Genomic DNA, 14,596 nt, shown 5'->3' on the forward strand with positions numbered 1-14,596 from the left:
TGCCGCGCCCGGTAAACCTGTTACTGGGAAGAAGTCAAAGAATGGACCCAAACCCGAGACTGAGTGCTTTTATTGCAAGGGAAGTGGTCACTGGAAGCGGAACTGCCCCAAATACTTAGCAGACAAGAAGAAGGCCGGCAACACCAAAGGTATATGTGATATACATGTAATTGATGTGTACCTTACCAGTATTCGTAGTAGCTCCTGGGTATTTGATACCGGTGCGGTTGCTCATATTTGTAACTCAAAACAGGAACTACGGAATAGACAGAGACTGGCAAAGGACGAGGTGAAGATGCGCGTCGGGAATGGTTTCAAGGTCGATGTGATCGCCGTCGGCACGCTACCTCTGCATCTACCCACGGGATTAGTTTTAAACCTCAATAATTGTTATTTAGTGCCAGCTTTGAGCATGAACATTGTATCTGGATCTCGTTTAATTTGAGATGGCTACTCATTTAAATCCGAGAATAATGGTTGTTCTATTTATTTGAGAGATAAGTTTTCTGGTCATGCCCCGCTGGTCAATGGTTTATTTTTGATGAATCTCGAACGTGATGTTACACATGTTCATAGTGTGAGTACCAAAAGATGTAAAGTTGATAACGATAGTCCCACATACTTGTGGCACTGCCGCCTTGGTCACATTGGTGTCAAGCGCATGAAGAAGCTCCATGCAGATGGACTTTTGGAGTCTCTTGATTACGAATCATTTGACACGTGCGAACCATGCCTCATGGGTAAGATGACCAAGACTCCGTTCTCCGGAACAATGGAGCGAGCAACCAACTTATTGGAAATCATACATACCGATGTGTGCGGTCCAATGAGTGTTGAGGCTCGCGGAGGATATCGTTATGTTCTCACTCTCACTGATGATTTAAGTAGATATGGGTATGTCTACCTAATGAAACACAAGTCTGAAACCTTTGAAAAGTTCAAGGAATTTCAGAGTGAAGTTGAGAATCAACGTGACAGAAAAATAAAATTCTTACGATCAGATCATGGTGGAGAATATTTAAGTCACGAATTTGGTACACACTTAAGGAAATGTGGAATAGTTTCACAACTCACGCCGCCTGGAACACCTCAGAGAAATGGTGTGTCCGAACGTCGTAATCGCACTCTATTGGATATGGTGCGATCTATGATGTCTCTTACCGATTTACCGCTCTCATTTTGGGGTTATGCTTTAGAGACTGCCACATTCACTTTAAATAGGGCTCCGTCTAAATCCGTTGAGACGACACCGTATGAATTATGGTTTGGGAAGAAACCTAAGCTGTCGTTTCTAAAAGTTTGGGGATGCGATGCTTATGTCAAGAAACTTCAACCTGAAAAGCTCGAACCCAAGTCGGAAAAATGCGTCTTCATAGGATACCCTAAGGAAACTATTGGGTATACCTTCTACCTCAGATCCGAAGGCAAGATCTTCGTTGCCAAGAACGGGTCCTTTCTGGAGAAGGAGTTTCTCTTGAAAGAATTGAGTGGGAGGAAAGTGGAACTTGATGAGGTGATAGTCACCCCTTCCGAACCGGAAAGTAGCGCAGCGCGGGAAAATGTTCCTGTGGTGCCTGCACCGACTAGGGATGAAGTTAATGATGATGATCATGAAGCTTCAGATCAAGTTACCGAACTTCGTAGGTCCACAAGGACACGTTCCGCACCAGAGTGGTACGGCAACCCTGTCCTGGAAATCATGTTGTTAGACAATGGTGAACCTTCGAACTATGAAGAAGCGATGGCGGGCCCGGATTCCGACAGATGGCTAGAAGCCATGAAATCCGAGATAGAATCCATGTATGAAAACAAAGTATGGACTTTGACTGACTTGCCTGATGAGCGGCGAGCCATAGAAAACAAATGGATCTTTAAGAAGAAGACGGACGCAGATGGTAATGTGACCATCTATAAGGCTCGACTTGTCGCTAAGGGTTATCGACAAGTTCAAGGGGTTGACTACGATGAGACTTTCCCACGTAGCGAAGCTGAAGTCCGTCCGAATCATGTTAGCAATTGCCGCATACTATGATTATGAGATATGGCAGATGGACGTCAAAACGGCGTTCCTTAATGGCTTCCTTAAGGAAGAGTTGTATATGATGCAGCCAGAAGGTTTTGTCGATCCTAAGAATGCTAACAAAGTATGCAAGCTCCAGCGCTCAATCTATGGGCTGGTGCAAGCATCTCGGAGTTGGAACATTCGCTTTGATGAGATGATCAAAGCGTTTGGGTTTACACAGACTTATGGAGAAGCCTGTGTTTACAAGAAAGTGAGTGGGAGCTCTGTAGCATTTCTCATATTATATGTGGATGACATATTATTGATGGGAAATGATACAGAATTCTTGGAAAGTATTAAGGCCTATTTGAATAAGTGTTTTTCAATGAAGGACCTTGGAGAAGCTGCTTATATATTAGGCATCAAGATCTGTAGAGATAGATCAAGACGCCTCATTGGTCTTTCACAGAGTACATACCTTGACAAGATATTGAAGAAGTTCAATATGGATCAGTCCAAGAAGGGGTTCTTGCCTGTATTGCAAGGTGTGCAATTGAGCACGGCTCAATGCCCGACCACGGCAGAAGATATAGAAAAGATGAGTGTCATCCCCTATTCCTCAGCCATAGGGTCTATTATGTATGCCATGCTGTGTACCAGACCTGATGTAAACCTTGCCGTAAGTTTGGTAGGAAGGTACCAAAGTAATCCCGGCAAGGAACACTGGACAGCGGTCAAGAATATCCTGAAGTACCTGAAGAGGACTAAGGATATGTTTCTCGTTTATGGAGGTGACGAAGAGCTCGTCGTAAAGGGTTACGTCGACGCTAGCTTCGACACAGATCTGGATGACTCGAAGTCACAGACCGGATACGTGTATATTTTGAATGGAGGAGCAGTAAGCTGGTACAGTTGCAAGCAAAGCGTCGTGGCGGGATCTACATGTGAAGCGGAATACATGGCAGCCTCGGAGGCAGCATAGGAAGCAGTCTGGATGAAGGAGTTCATTACCGACCTAGGGGTGATTCCCAATGCGTCGGGCCCGATGACTCTCTTCTGTGACAACACTGGAGCTATTGCCCTTGCGAAGGAGCCCAGGTTTCACAGGAAGACCAGGCATATCAAGCGTCGCTTCAACTCCATTCGTGAAAGTGTTCAAAATGGAGACATAGATATTTGTAAAGTACATACGGACCTGAATGTAGCAGATCCGTTGACTAAACCTCTCCCTAGAGCAAAACATGATCAACACCAGGACGCAATGGGTGTTAGATTCATCATAATGTAACTAGATTATTGACTCTAGTGCAAGTGGGAGACTGTTGGAAATATGCCCTAGAGGCAATAATAAATGGTTATTATTATATTTCTTTGTTCATGATAATAGTCTATTATTCATGCTATAATTGTATTGTCCGGAAATCGTAATACATGTGTGAATACATAGACCACAACGTGTCCCTAGTAAGCCTCTAGTTGACTAGCTCGTTGATCAACAGATAGTCATGGTTTCCTGACTATGGACATTGGATGTCATTGATAACGGGATCACATCATTAGGAGAATGATGTGATGGACAAGACCCAATCCTAAGCATAGCATAAAAGATCGTGTAGTTTCGTTTGCTAGAGCTTTTCCAATGTCAAGTATCTTTTCCTTAGACCATGAGATCGTGCAACTCCCGGATACCGTAGGAGTGCTTTGGGTGTGCCAAACGTCACAACGTAACTGGATGACTATAAAGGTGCATGACGGGTATCTCCGAAAGTGTCTGTTGGGTTGGCACGGATCGAGACTGGGATTTGTCACTCCGTGTGACGGAGAGGTATCTCTGGGCCCACTCGGTAATGCATCATCATAATGAGCTCAATGTGACTAAGGCGTTAGTCACGGGATCATGCATTGCGGTACGAGTAAAGAGACTTGCCGGTAACGAGATTGAACAAGGTATTGGGATACCGACGATCGAATCTCGGGCAAGTAACATACCGATTAACAAAGGGAATTGCATACGGATTGATTAAATCCTCGACACCGTGGTTCATCCGATGAGATCATCGTGGAACATGTGGGAGCCAACATGGGTATCCAGATCCCGCTCTTGGTTATTGACCGGAGAGGCGTCTCGGTCATGTCTGCATGTCTCCCGAACCCGTAGGGTCTACACACTTAAGGTCCGGTGACGCTAGGGTTGTAGAGATATATGTATGCGGAAACCCGAAAGTTGTTCGGAGTCCCGGATGAGATCCCGGACGTCACGAGAGGTTCCGGAATGGTCCGGAGGTGAAGAATTATATATAGGAAGTCCAGTTTCGGCCACCGGGAATGTTTCGGGGGTTACCGGTATTGTACCGGGACCACCGGAAGGGTCCCGGGGGTCCACCGGGTGGGGCCACCTATCCCGGAGGGCCCCGTGGGCTGAAAGTGGAAGGGAACCAGCCCTTAGTGGGCTGGGGCGCCCCCCTTGGGCCTCCCCCCATGCGCCTAGGGTTGGGAACCCTCGGGGGGGGGGAGCTTCCCCCTTGCCTTGGGGGGCAAGGCACCCTTTCACCCTTTGGCCGTCGCCCCCCCTTGAGATCCCATCTCTTGGGGCCTGCGCCCCCTAGGGGGCCTATATAAAGGGGGGGGGTGGGAGGGCAGCAACACACAGCCTTGGGCGCCTCCCTCCTCCCCTGCAACACCTCTCTCTCTCTCGCAGAAGCTTGGCGAAGCCCTGCCGGAGACCCGCTACATCCACCACACGCCGTCGTGCTGCTGGATCTCCATCAACCTCTCCTTCCCCCTTGCTGGATCAAGAAGGAGGAGACGTCGCTGCACCGTACGTGTGTTGAACGCGGAGGTGCCGTCCGTTCGGCACTCGGTCATCGGTGATTTGGATCACGGCGAGTACGACTCCGTCATCCACGTTCATTGGAACGCTTCCGCTCGCGATCTACAAGGGTATGTAGATGCACTCCTTTCCCCTCCTTGCTAGTACACTCCATAGATGCATCTTGGTGAGCGTAGGAAAATTTTAAAATTATGCTACGATTCCCAACAGTTTGTTTATAGGGACATTTTGGTGGAGGGACTAAAAAAAGTCCGTGTCAGTCCCATCTAAACCAAACAGGAGGGACTTTTAGGGACTAAAAGTGGGCATTTGGGACTAGAGAAAGAAGACCCCGAGGGAGTCTTTTTGGGACTTTTTCCAACAGTTGCCCCTGCCACGCATCGCACCTTGTCTCTATTAGTTCACTACTAGGGGTAACATGGTCTTTTAGCATGTCATTTAATAACCTCTAGTCCATGTTTAGTCCCTGGAACCAAGCAGTTAGGGACTAGGGAGTTTTTAACCAAACAGGGCCTTAGATTAACAACAGCTAAAGAGTTGCACGGGACAGTGGACGCACCAGCACCATGTGCATTTACCGATGTACTGGGGTGATGCACAGTCTATTGCAACAAAGAACAAACAACCAAGGAGCATATTTGTGTTGGTCCCAGTTTTGTTATCTTTAGACACCTTTCCCTATGTGAGCGCGGCAAATCTAGTCCTGCTCAAACTCTACAGCCTTGTCCCCCAAAACAAAAGATCAGTTCGTTGCAGATGTGCGTACTGCGTTTGTCATTGTTTTCCCTTTTCGACCAACGTAGGTGCTGGATAGCCAGTCTGTACTAGTACTTTCCCCACTTCCTTTCCTCTGTGAACCACGTCCTAGATTTATGCTATACAACTTTCCCCACTACTTTCCCCCATTCCTGTCCTCTTTGAACCACGGATTAGATTCATGCGATACAACTTTCCCCACTACTTTCCCCCTTCCTTTCCTTTTTGAACCACGTCCTAGATTCATGCTATACAACTTTTCCCACTACTTTCCCCCATTCCTTTCCTCTTTGAACCACATCCTAGATTCATGGTATACAACTTTTGCCACTACTTTCCTGTTTGATCCAACACCTAGATTCGAGTGCAGAAGCGGAAAAAGCCCACATGCAGCTAGAGCAATGCATGTGGAATAAGTAAATTATACCTTAAGGTTCTTGGGGTGTGGTTCGGTGGGCGACCGGAAGCCGTTCGACCCACACTATGTACGACGGCAAAGAAGAAGGGGTCGGAGGCCCTCCCGCACCGCCGCTGGCTGGAAGTGAATAGCTGCGCCGGTAGTGGATTCCCTCCCTCACCGACGGCGACAGTGTTAAGCCTCCTTCCCTTCCAGGCGTACGGCTCTTTGACCAGCAGTGAGGGGAGAGAGAGAGTCCAGCGAAGTCTTGTTTAGAACTGGAGAGGGTGAGAGAGTGTGAAGAGAGCAACTACAAGCAGACCAGCAGTGAAGGGAGAGAGAGAGGCCAACGAAGTCTTTTTTAGATCTGGAGAGGGTGAGAGAGTGTGAAGAGAGCAACTACAAGCACTGAGGCTCCAGCGTGTATATATATACTGAAGAGAGTGTGAAGAGTGCAAACCCTAGAAAACAAGCACCGAGGCTGCAGCTTATACGTGACAAGGTGATTATACGGTCACTCACTACTGGAATCAGCTAATTTGCCATCTGCCAGATCTTTGCCGTCTGCTAGCTGACGGCAAAGAAGCTCTTTGCCATCAGCTACAGATAAACAGACGGCAAAGAAAAGGCTGACGGCAAACACACTCTTTGCCATCTGCCTGGTCTTTGCCGTCTGCCAGCGGACGGCAAATAATCTTTGCCGTCCGCTGGCGGACGGCAAAGAGTGTGGTGGCCCCACCCCCCGCTCGTTTGAAAAAATCCTAACGGCCCACCTCTTTGCCGTCCGCTAGCGGACGGCAAAGAGGCAGAAAGGCGGACGGCAAAGGCTGGCGGACGGCAAAGAGGGCACTTGCCTAACGGCAGGTACCCCCCGCCCGTTACTCACTTCGTCCTCGCCTCGCCCTTCTCCTCCCACCCCGCCGCCGCCGCCGCCGCCCGCCGCGCGCCGCCGCCCCGTCGCCCCCGCCGCCCCGTCGCCCCGCCGCCCCGGCTCCCCGCCGCCCCACCGCCCCGTCGCCCCCCCCGCCCTTGCCCCCCGCCGCCCCGCGCCCCACCGCCGCCCCGCGCCCCAGCGCCGCCACGGCCCCCCGCCGCCTCCTCCACTGCCCCGCCCCGGCCCCCCGCCCCCCATCCCCCCGCCGCCCCGGCCCCCCGCCGGCCGGGCCCCCGCCGCCCCGCCTCCTCCACCGCCCCGCCCTGGCCCCCCGCCGGCCGGGCCCCCGCCGCCCCGCCCCGGCCCTCCGTCGCCGGCCCCGCCCCGGCCCTCCGTCGCCGGCCCCGCCCCGGCCCTCCCCCACAGTGAGCCCCTCCTCCCTTTTTTCCTGTTTTTTTGTTTTTTTTCTGTTTTTTTGTTTTTTTTCTGTTTAAGTTTAGGTTTCATTAGTTTAAATAGTTTAGTTTTAATTAGTTTAGGTTTTTAGTTTAGGTTAGTTTAGGTTTAGGTTAAGTAGAAGGGGGAAGAAGAAGAAGAAGAAGAAGAAGAAGAAGAAGAAGAGGAGGAGGAGGAGGAGGAGGAGGAGGAGAAGAAGAAGAAGAAGAAGAAGAAGAAGAAGAAGAAGAAGAAGAGGAGGAGGAGGAGGAGGAGGAGGAGAAAGAAGAAGAAGAAGAAGAACCTGCCATCTAGTGACGTGTACATGACATCATAAGGCGGACGGCAAAGACCAAAGGCTCTTTGCCGTCTGCGGCGGACGGCAAAGGTCTGCCGTTAGCCACTTAACGGACTGACAGCGCAATTATTGCCGTCCGCCCTCTTTGCCGTCCGCCGCGGACGGCAAAGAGCCTTTGCCGTACGCCGCCAGGAAGCAGACGGCAAAGCAGCTGTTTACCGTAACCTTCTTTGCCGGAGCCTTTTGCCGTCCGCGGCTGATGGCAAAGGTCTTTGCCGTCCGCCTTTCGAGCCTTTGCCGTCCGCCATGGCAGACGGCAAAGTAGCTGTTTCCTGTAGTGACTACGAGATCGTATGGCTCCGTAACCATCCATTTTGACCAGCCAAAGAATCCTCCTGGCACAAATTATGCTCAAGTGTAGTTATCGAACCCAAGACCTCAAGTTTGATGAGCGAACAGGCTATCTAGCTACACAACCCTCCCGTTATGTTCATCGAGAGGAAAATATCCTTTTATACATTCCTGCATTCGTGTGACAAGCATGCCATGTTTTTTTGTGTGTGGGAGTCATTGGGACTTAAATCATAATCATCTCATGTGGCTTTGGTGGTAAGACTATCCACAGCGGTGCAGAAATAATGCAGCCTTAGTCACCTTACCTCTCTCCACGTAGTACGTTGGGTCCCACCAGTCAGAGGGTGAAACAAACAAATTAATAAAAAAATTTAAAAGCGCCAGCGGTGTATCTTACCTCACACATCTCGTTACTGCTCGGGAACACAGTCCAATTGATCCCTCTGTTCGCTCACGTACTATTTTAAGTGAATCCTTATTATAACGTGCACACAATTTTGGGCACTTGTATTCGACCTAAGTCAGTGTGCCACCGTATCTCGTACGACTCCCTCCGTCTAGGTGTAATAAGTCACGTTAGAAGGTGCAACGGGACCAAGGTGCAAGCAGATTGGAGGAGAAGGAGAAACTTGACCGGTCATTCCTCCAATCAAAGCCCTGATTTCTGTCTCTAAACGCAACAATTAATCCAAACAACTAAGAGATGCCTCTTCTCTTCTTGTACGTACTCCATTTGTATCCCACTTCCTGTGGCTTCGCACTCGCACGATTTTCCTATTCTATGAACCTGTGTGTGCGTGTGCGTGTGTGTGTTTAACAACATGTGTGTGTTAGAGAGAGCGACAGATCGACCTACTCCTACAGAGAGATGGTGTGTAGTGTACGATTTTAGCCGCGAGAGTCGGTGCATCCTCTCGTTTCCGGGCGTCCGGTAGGGACAGGCGGACAGCTGCCACGCCCGCTCCTGACCAGCCTGGCCCACCCAAAGCCCCTCCATCGCCCGCGCGCGCTTCCCACCCGAAACGGTCAGCGCCGCTCCAAAGAATCGGTGCCGCATTCATGCCCGGGCAGAGCGGACGCGACCTCTCACTGGCGCCTGCGTTGAAGGGAGAAGCGGATTCGAGAGTGATGGTTGCTTCGTCCATCCAACTTACTGCTGGGTCTATGTGATTTGACGGCTCATTGGTCATTATTACTGAGGTGGTAGGACTGCTGGATGTCCCATGCTTTCGGTGAAAGGAGGTACTACTAGATTACAATTTTCTCCATTCTTACAGCGGAGGAGTGCAAGAGCAGTGAAAACACGCAGGCTCAGTGATTACATGGCCGACCTCACACTATCACCATATTTTCTGGACATCGTGCGACACCTAACTCTTTACATAGTACTACTTGTATAGTATGTACTGTAATTTATCAGCTAGATAGTACAATGCTATGAAGCTTCCAGCTTCTGTTACATGTATCTTGCGTCCAAGGTTGCCCGTTGCAACATTTCATCAAATACAAAGGAGACTAACATGCATGCTATTGCATCTCAATGATTGACAGATCATAGCAAATATGTACTCCCTCCGTTCCAAAATAAGTGTCTCAACTTTATGCTACATACGGAGCAAAATGAGTGAATCTACACTCTAAAATACGTCTATATACATCAGTGTTTGGAGTATGTACTAGTAGTTCATATTGAAATTTCAGGACATATATATTCCAAACAATATGATAATCTCTCTAACCAAGGTAGTAGGGACGAGGAGTAAACGGAGTCAGTAGTAAAATTTTCTCCTCGTCCTGCGAGCCACCGCGCGCGTGGGCGAGGGAGCGGGCGTAAGGCGTACAGTACTACTACTACTCATGCAGTCCCTAGCCATTGAAACAGAGACAACTAAAGAAAAAAATGATCCATGCAGTCCCTAGCCCTTGAACCATAAACCCTAACCAAGCTTTAATTTGCTGGCAACGTCGGCGCTTCCTAAGAAATGAAGTTTGCAACCCTTTGACCATCGGATCATTTTGTGCAGTTTTACCAAATCGAGATGAGCATCCCTGTGGCAAAGAAATTGAAGAAGCGTGATTAGAATAAGATTACTGGGACTAGTTGATGAGAGATAAACTCATCACAAATACAGTACGTAGAAGCCAGTAGAGGTATGTGCGGGGCAAAGAAGTAGAGAAATATCCACATGGAGTGATGTGGGCAGCTGGAGCAGTGGTGCAAGCCGGCTGTAAAGGGAGTTGTACCTGAGGGATGTCGGGACGTAGCTCAACCTAGAGGAGGGCGGCGGGAGAAGGTAACTACCCACGTCGCGGCAGTGATCAATGGACAAAGGCAACCTCACCAGCTTTGTGAGAGAGAATGGCGGGGACCCCTGATCGGGACGTGCCAACAGTGGGTTTTCGCCGTCGGCGACAGCGACCGCATCTACACTAAGCATCCACCCCTTCCCCCGGCGGACGTGATCCACCAGGATGTTAGAGATGTGGCCACAGTGGTTTTGTGCGAGAGAGTGTGAAAACTGAAGAGAGCAACCCCAACAAGCAACCATGTAGGCTCATCCTGCCTATGTATATAGTGGAGCGGTTTCCATTTCACTCCATATGAACCTATTTATATTGCGTACGTGCCACTGAAGAAAAAAAACTTTATTTATAAATGACGCGACACCTACTACTCGTTCTCCTATAAACCTTGTGCTTGGCATCTCCAAACTATTAACCTTGCGATTGGCTCTTCGCCTCTTCGGGAAGTCGAGCAATAATGGTACTGCAGTATATATCGTTCTGGCTATATGAGACCGAATGAATTGCTGCAAGTCCACCACGTGGCGAGGGTCTAGGGGCGAGGGAGAGTGCGTACTATTACGTCCGTTTCAATATGGACTACATACGGAGCAAAATGAGTGAATCTACACTCTAAAATACGTCTATATACATCAGTGTTTGGAGTATGTACTAGTAGTTCATATTGAAATCTACTAAAGGACATATATTCCAAACAATATGGTAATCTCTCTAACCAAGGTAGTAGGGACGAGGAGTAAACGGAGGGAGTACTAGTAAAATTTTATCCTCGTCCTGCGAGCCACCACGCGCGTGGGCGAGGGAGCGGGCGTAAGGCGTAGTAAGCAAGCATCACCTCATCCTGCGAGCCACCGCGACCGTGGGCGGTGGAGACGGTGTACTAAGCAAGCTTCTCCTCGTTCTGCTAGTTGACGGGACACATCAAAAGTACTCCAGTGTATAGAGCCTTGCCTCTAAGGTAGGCCCCACATGGTTTGCCTCTTTTTTAACATAACGCGTCAAGTCGCAATTTGTTTGTTCACCCGTGGTAGACGATCCTCCCTCCATCAAGTGGACAACCAGTACACGTGTCAAGTTACCACGTGGGCTGCCTTTTCGTACAGAAATGAGCTCCACCGTGTACCCGCGCGGGTGAGGTTGGGAAAGAGACGGGAGTATGTGCGCCGTGCGTGAACCTCTTCTCTTCGTGCACGTCCCCCACCTACGTGGATGTGTGTGAGAGATACAAACCTAGACAAATGGCTTGTGCGTTCGTGAGTGTTTTTTGTTTTTTTTGGGGGGGAGGTTGATTTCGTGAATGTATTTGTGGGAATATGTGTCGATGACATCTCAAACAAAATTTTGCATGCAATGTGTGTGAAATGGAGGCCTATCCATATCATATATAGAGGGTCGGGCGATCCACGAGAAGAGAGGGAGGGGTCATAGATATCGATAAAGTCGAAGAGAGGATTAAGTGGGTGGGTGCAAGATCGATGAAGAGAGCCATCGAAATTGTGTGTGTGTGCAAGTCAAAGATATAGGGCGACTGACCTAGCTACCGGAACGTCAGAGGGCACAGGTCAAGTTTGTGTGTGGCAGGGAGACATGACTAGAGCGCTCATTGTATCGGTGTGTGTGTGTGTGTGTGTGTGTGTGTGTGTGTGTGTGTGTCCGAGGGGGTGGGGGAGGGGTAGGCAGAGGCCTAACTATAGAGGTAGAACGACTCATATATGTGTTGAGAAGGAGAGACCCAGCTATGTCTTGAGGGAGATCGATCGTCATCCATACATAACTGAAGGACGGAAAATAGGATGGTACAGAGAGAGAGAGAGGAGAGAGAGAGGGAGGGAGAGGGGTAGAGTGCTGGATGGGTGATGGAGTTGCTTCTCGAAGATGGTGGGAGAGGCCTACTAGACAAACTGAGGGTGGAACTGCAATATTATCAATAAGAGTGAGGATGTGTTTCTATGTGTGCCTGTGAGTGATAGATCTGTCGGGACACATCCATGAATGATGAAGGGGAACCATGTGTTCGGTAAGCAAACCTAACTAGATCGGTAGATCAATTGTTGTTTGTTGGAGGAAGGGAGAGACATAACTAATGTGGTAGATCGATCGACGCATGGGGAAAAACGAGTTATAAGGACCTAGCTAGCTATATGTATAGCAGGAGATCGGTCGGTGTATGTCCATTTGTTAGAGGCAAATAAGGCCCGACGAGACGGATAGACAGTGAGAATGGAGCTAGGAGGTGGTGCGAGAGGCCCAGCTACTAGCTAGATAGGGGGAGGAGTGTGCGGTTGTGAGATCGATGAAAAGAGGGGCGAGAGTTTACACGTGAGTGGGATCGTATGAGAGACACGAGGCAAGGACAAATAAAGGAGGAGATTGAAGGTGCGTGTGTATGTTGTAGGCAGACATCGCTGGAGAGGTTTATCGATCGGTTTGTGTCGGGAAGGAGTTGTGGAGACTGTGGGAGAACGACCTAAAGAAGAAGAAAAATGAATGTGCGCGATGGATAGAATGCCGAGGGAGGGGGAGGGCGAGGAGGGCGTGTGCATGCACGAGAGAAATTTAGTTGTAGCTACAAAGGTTAGAGGATTGTGTGGGTGTAAGAGACTAAAAAAGATCATAATTTGATATGAAAGTGGATTCATATATTTGAATAGGACATCATAGTGTTTTAAACATATGCATGCATGAATATAGCGGTGATAGGCGTGTTGTGGTTTTGCACATGTTATACCATAATGTGATAATGCATGGCGTTTGCAACTCACAGCTAAATGTCGAACAATCTAAACCATATTATACATCAAACAATCTCACATTTTATTTGAATTTGTGATAATGTGTGGCGTTTGCAACTTACAACTAAATATCGAACAATCTAAACAATACTATGTATCGAACATTCTCACGTTTTATTTGAATTTGTGGTAATGTGTGGTGTTTGCAACTCACATCTAAATACTTATAGGCGTAGGGGGCGGGGCACCATACATAATGTGATAAACACATTATACATATGAGACATGGTTTAGTTTGTGAAGATCTAGCTAGAGCTTGAAATGTACTATGATTTGAAATCAACATAAAGTGGATTCAAAAAATCGAGTTCGAGTTCATATAGTACACATAGTTCATATGTAACTCGAGACTAATCATGTGGTGTGTTGTGAAGATAATACACAAACGATGGTTTAACTTGACAATAATGATGATTGTAGATCTTATTAAAACAAAGAAACTAATTCGAACGCTTTGACTTCACAACAATCATTATTGTAGATCTTATACAAATAGAGAAATGAATTCAAATTTAGTTCATATTGACGCGGTAGTATATACGTTTGGAATGCACTAAAACGTTCATTTGAGTACTACGTTGCATGCATTATACACGTAGCGAAATATTTTATTTAAACATAACATGAATTCAAAGTTTTGAATGACATTTGTAGTGTGAATTGAATTGGTACATTACACGTTAGGCTTGCCCGGAAATTTCAACCCGCGCCTTGTTAGCCTGAAATATTTAAGATATATCTTTGTCTCGTTGTGCTCCGACAACTCCCTCCATCTCAACCCGCGCCTTGCTATTCCAAAATTACAACGCGCCTGAAAACTCCCACCTCTTGTGAAATCCCGACATGCGAAATGCCCGTGATACCGCTGAACCGAAAGAACCGCCTCAAATCGGTGGGGGTACTTTCGTAACTTACCCCACATTTTGGACAAGCACGTCCCTAAGCCATGGTTCCCCACTCCCATCCCATCCGCCCACCCATTTGTACACCGAGGCCGGGAAAACCCGCGAAGCCCCACACCCTCCTCCGTTCGCCACCCAGCCGGAGCCTCTTCCCCGACAATGTCGTCCACAGCAACACCTCAACGTCCCTCATCCACCGTACCGGATGAGGATCCGTCGTCGATCTGGTCGTCCCGCCGGTTCAGCCACCCCGTCCTCCACCTCCAAGGAGCTGCCCCGATGTTCCCCTCGTCTTTCGCGCCAGCTCCATTCCCACACCGCCGTCTTCACCTACACCACCGGAAGAGCAGCAGCATCACCGTTTCCTCGGATGAAGCTGTGGCCTAATCAGTGCCACCAAAGAGGTTGTACACTAATCGCCGCATTTTCTTCTTGATTCGATCTCACGGTGTTGCCGGCGCTCAGTCCCGAGCCGACACGGCGCGGCTCCATCCACCGTGGCGTCGCCGGCCACTTCCTCCATGGCGTCGCTCCCTCGCTTGCGCTGCTGCTGCTTTAGCTCTCGCTTGCGCTGCTGCTCTGCTCTTGCTCTCGGTCCCCTGCCTGGTCTGCTCTTGCTCTTGCTCTTGCTCTTGCTGCTGCTCTCGCTCTT

The sequence above is a fragment of the Aegilops tauschii genome, chromosome 5 (genome assembly GCF_002575655.3).
Source record: "Aegilops tauschii subsp. strangulata cultivar AL8/78 chromosome 5, Aet v6.0, whole genome shotgun sequence".
Classification (NCBI taxonomy): Eukaryota; Viridiplantae; Streptophyta; class Magnoliopsida; order Poales; family Poaceae; genus Aegilops; species Aegilops tauschii.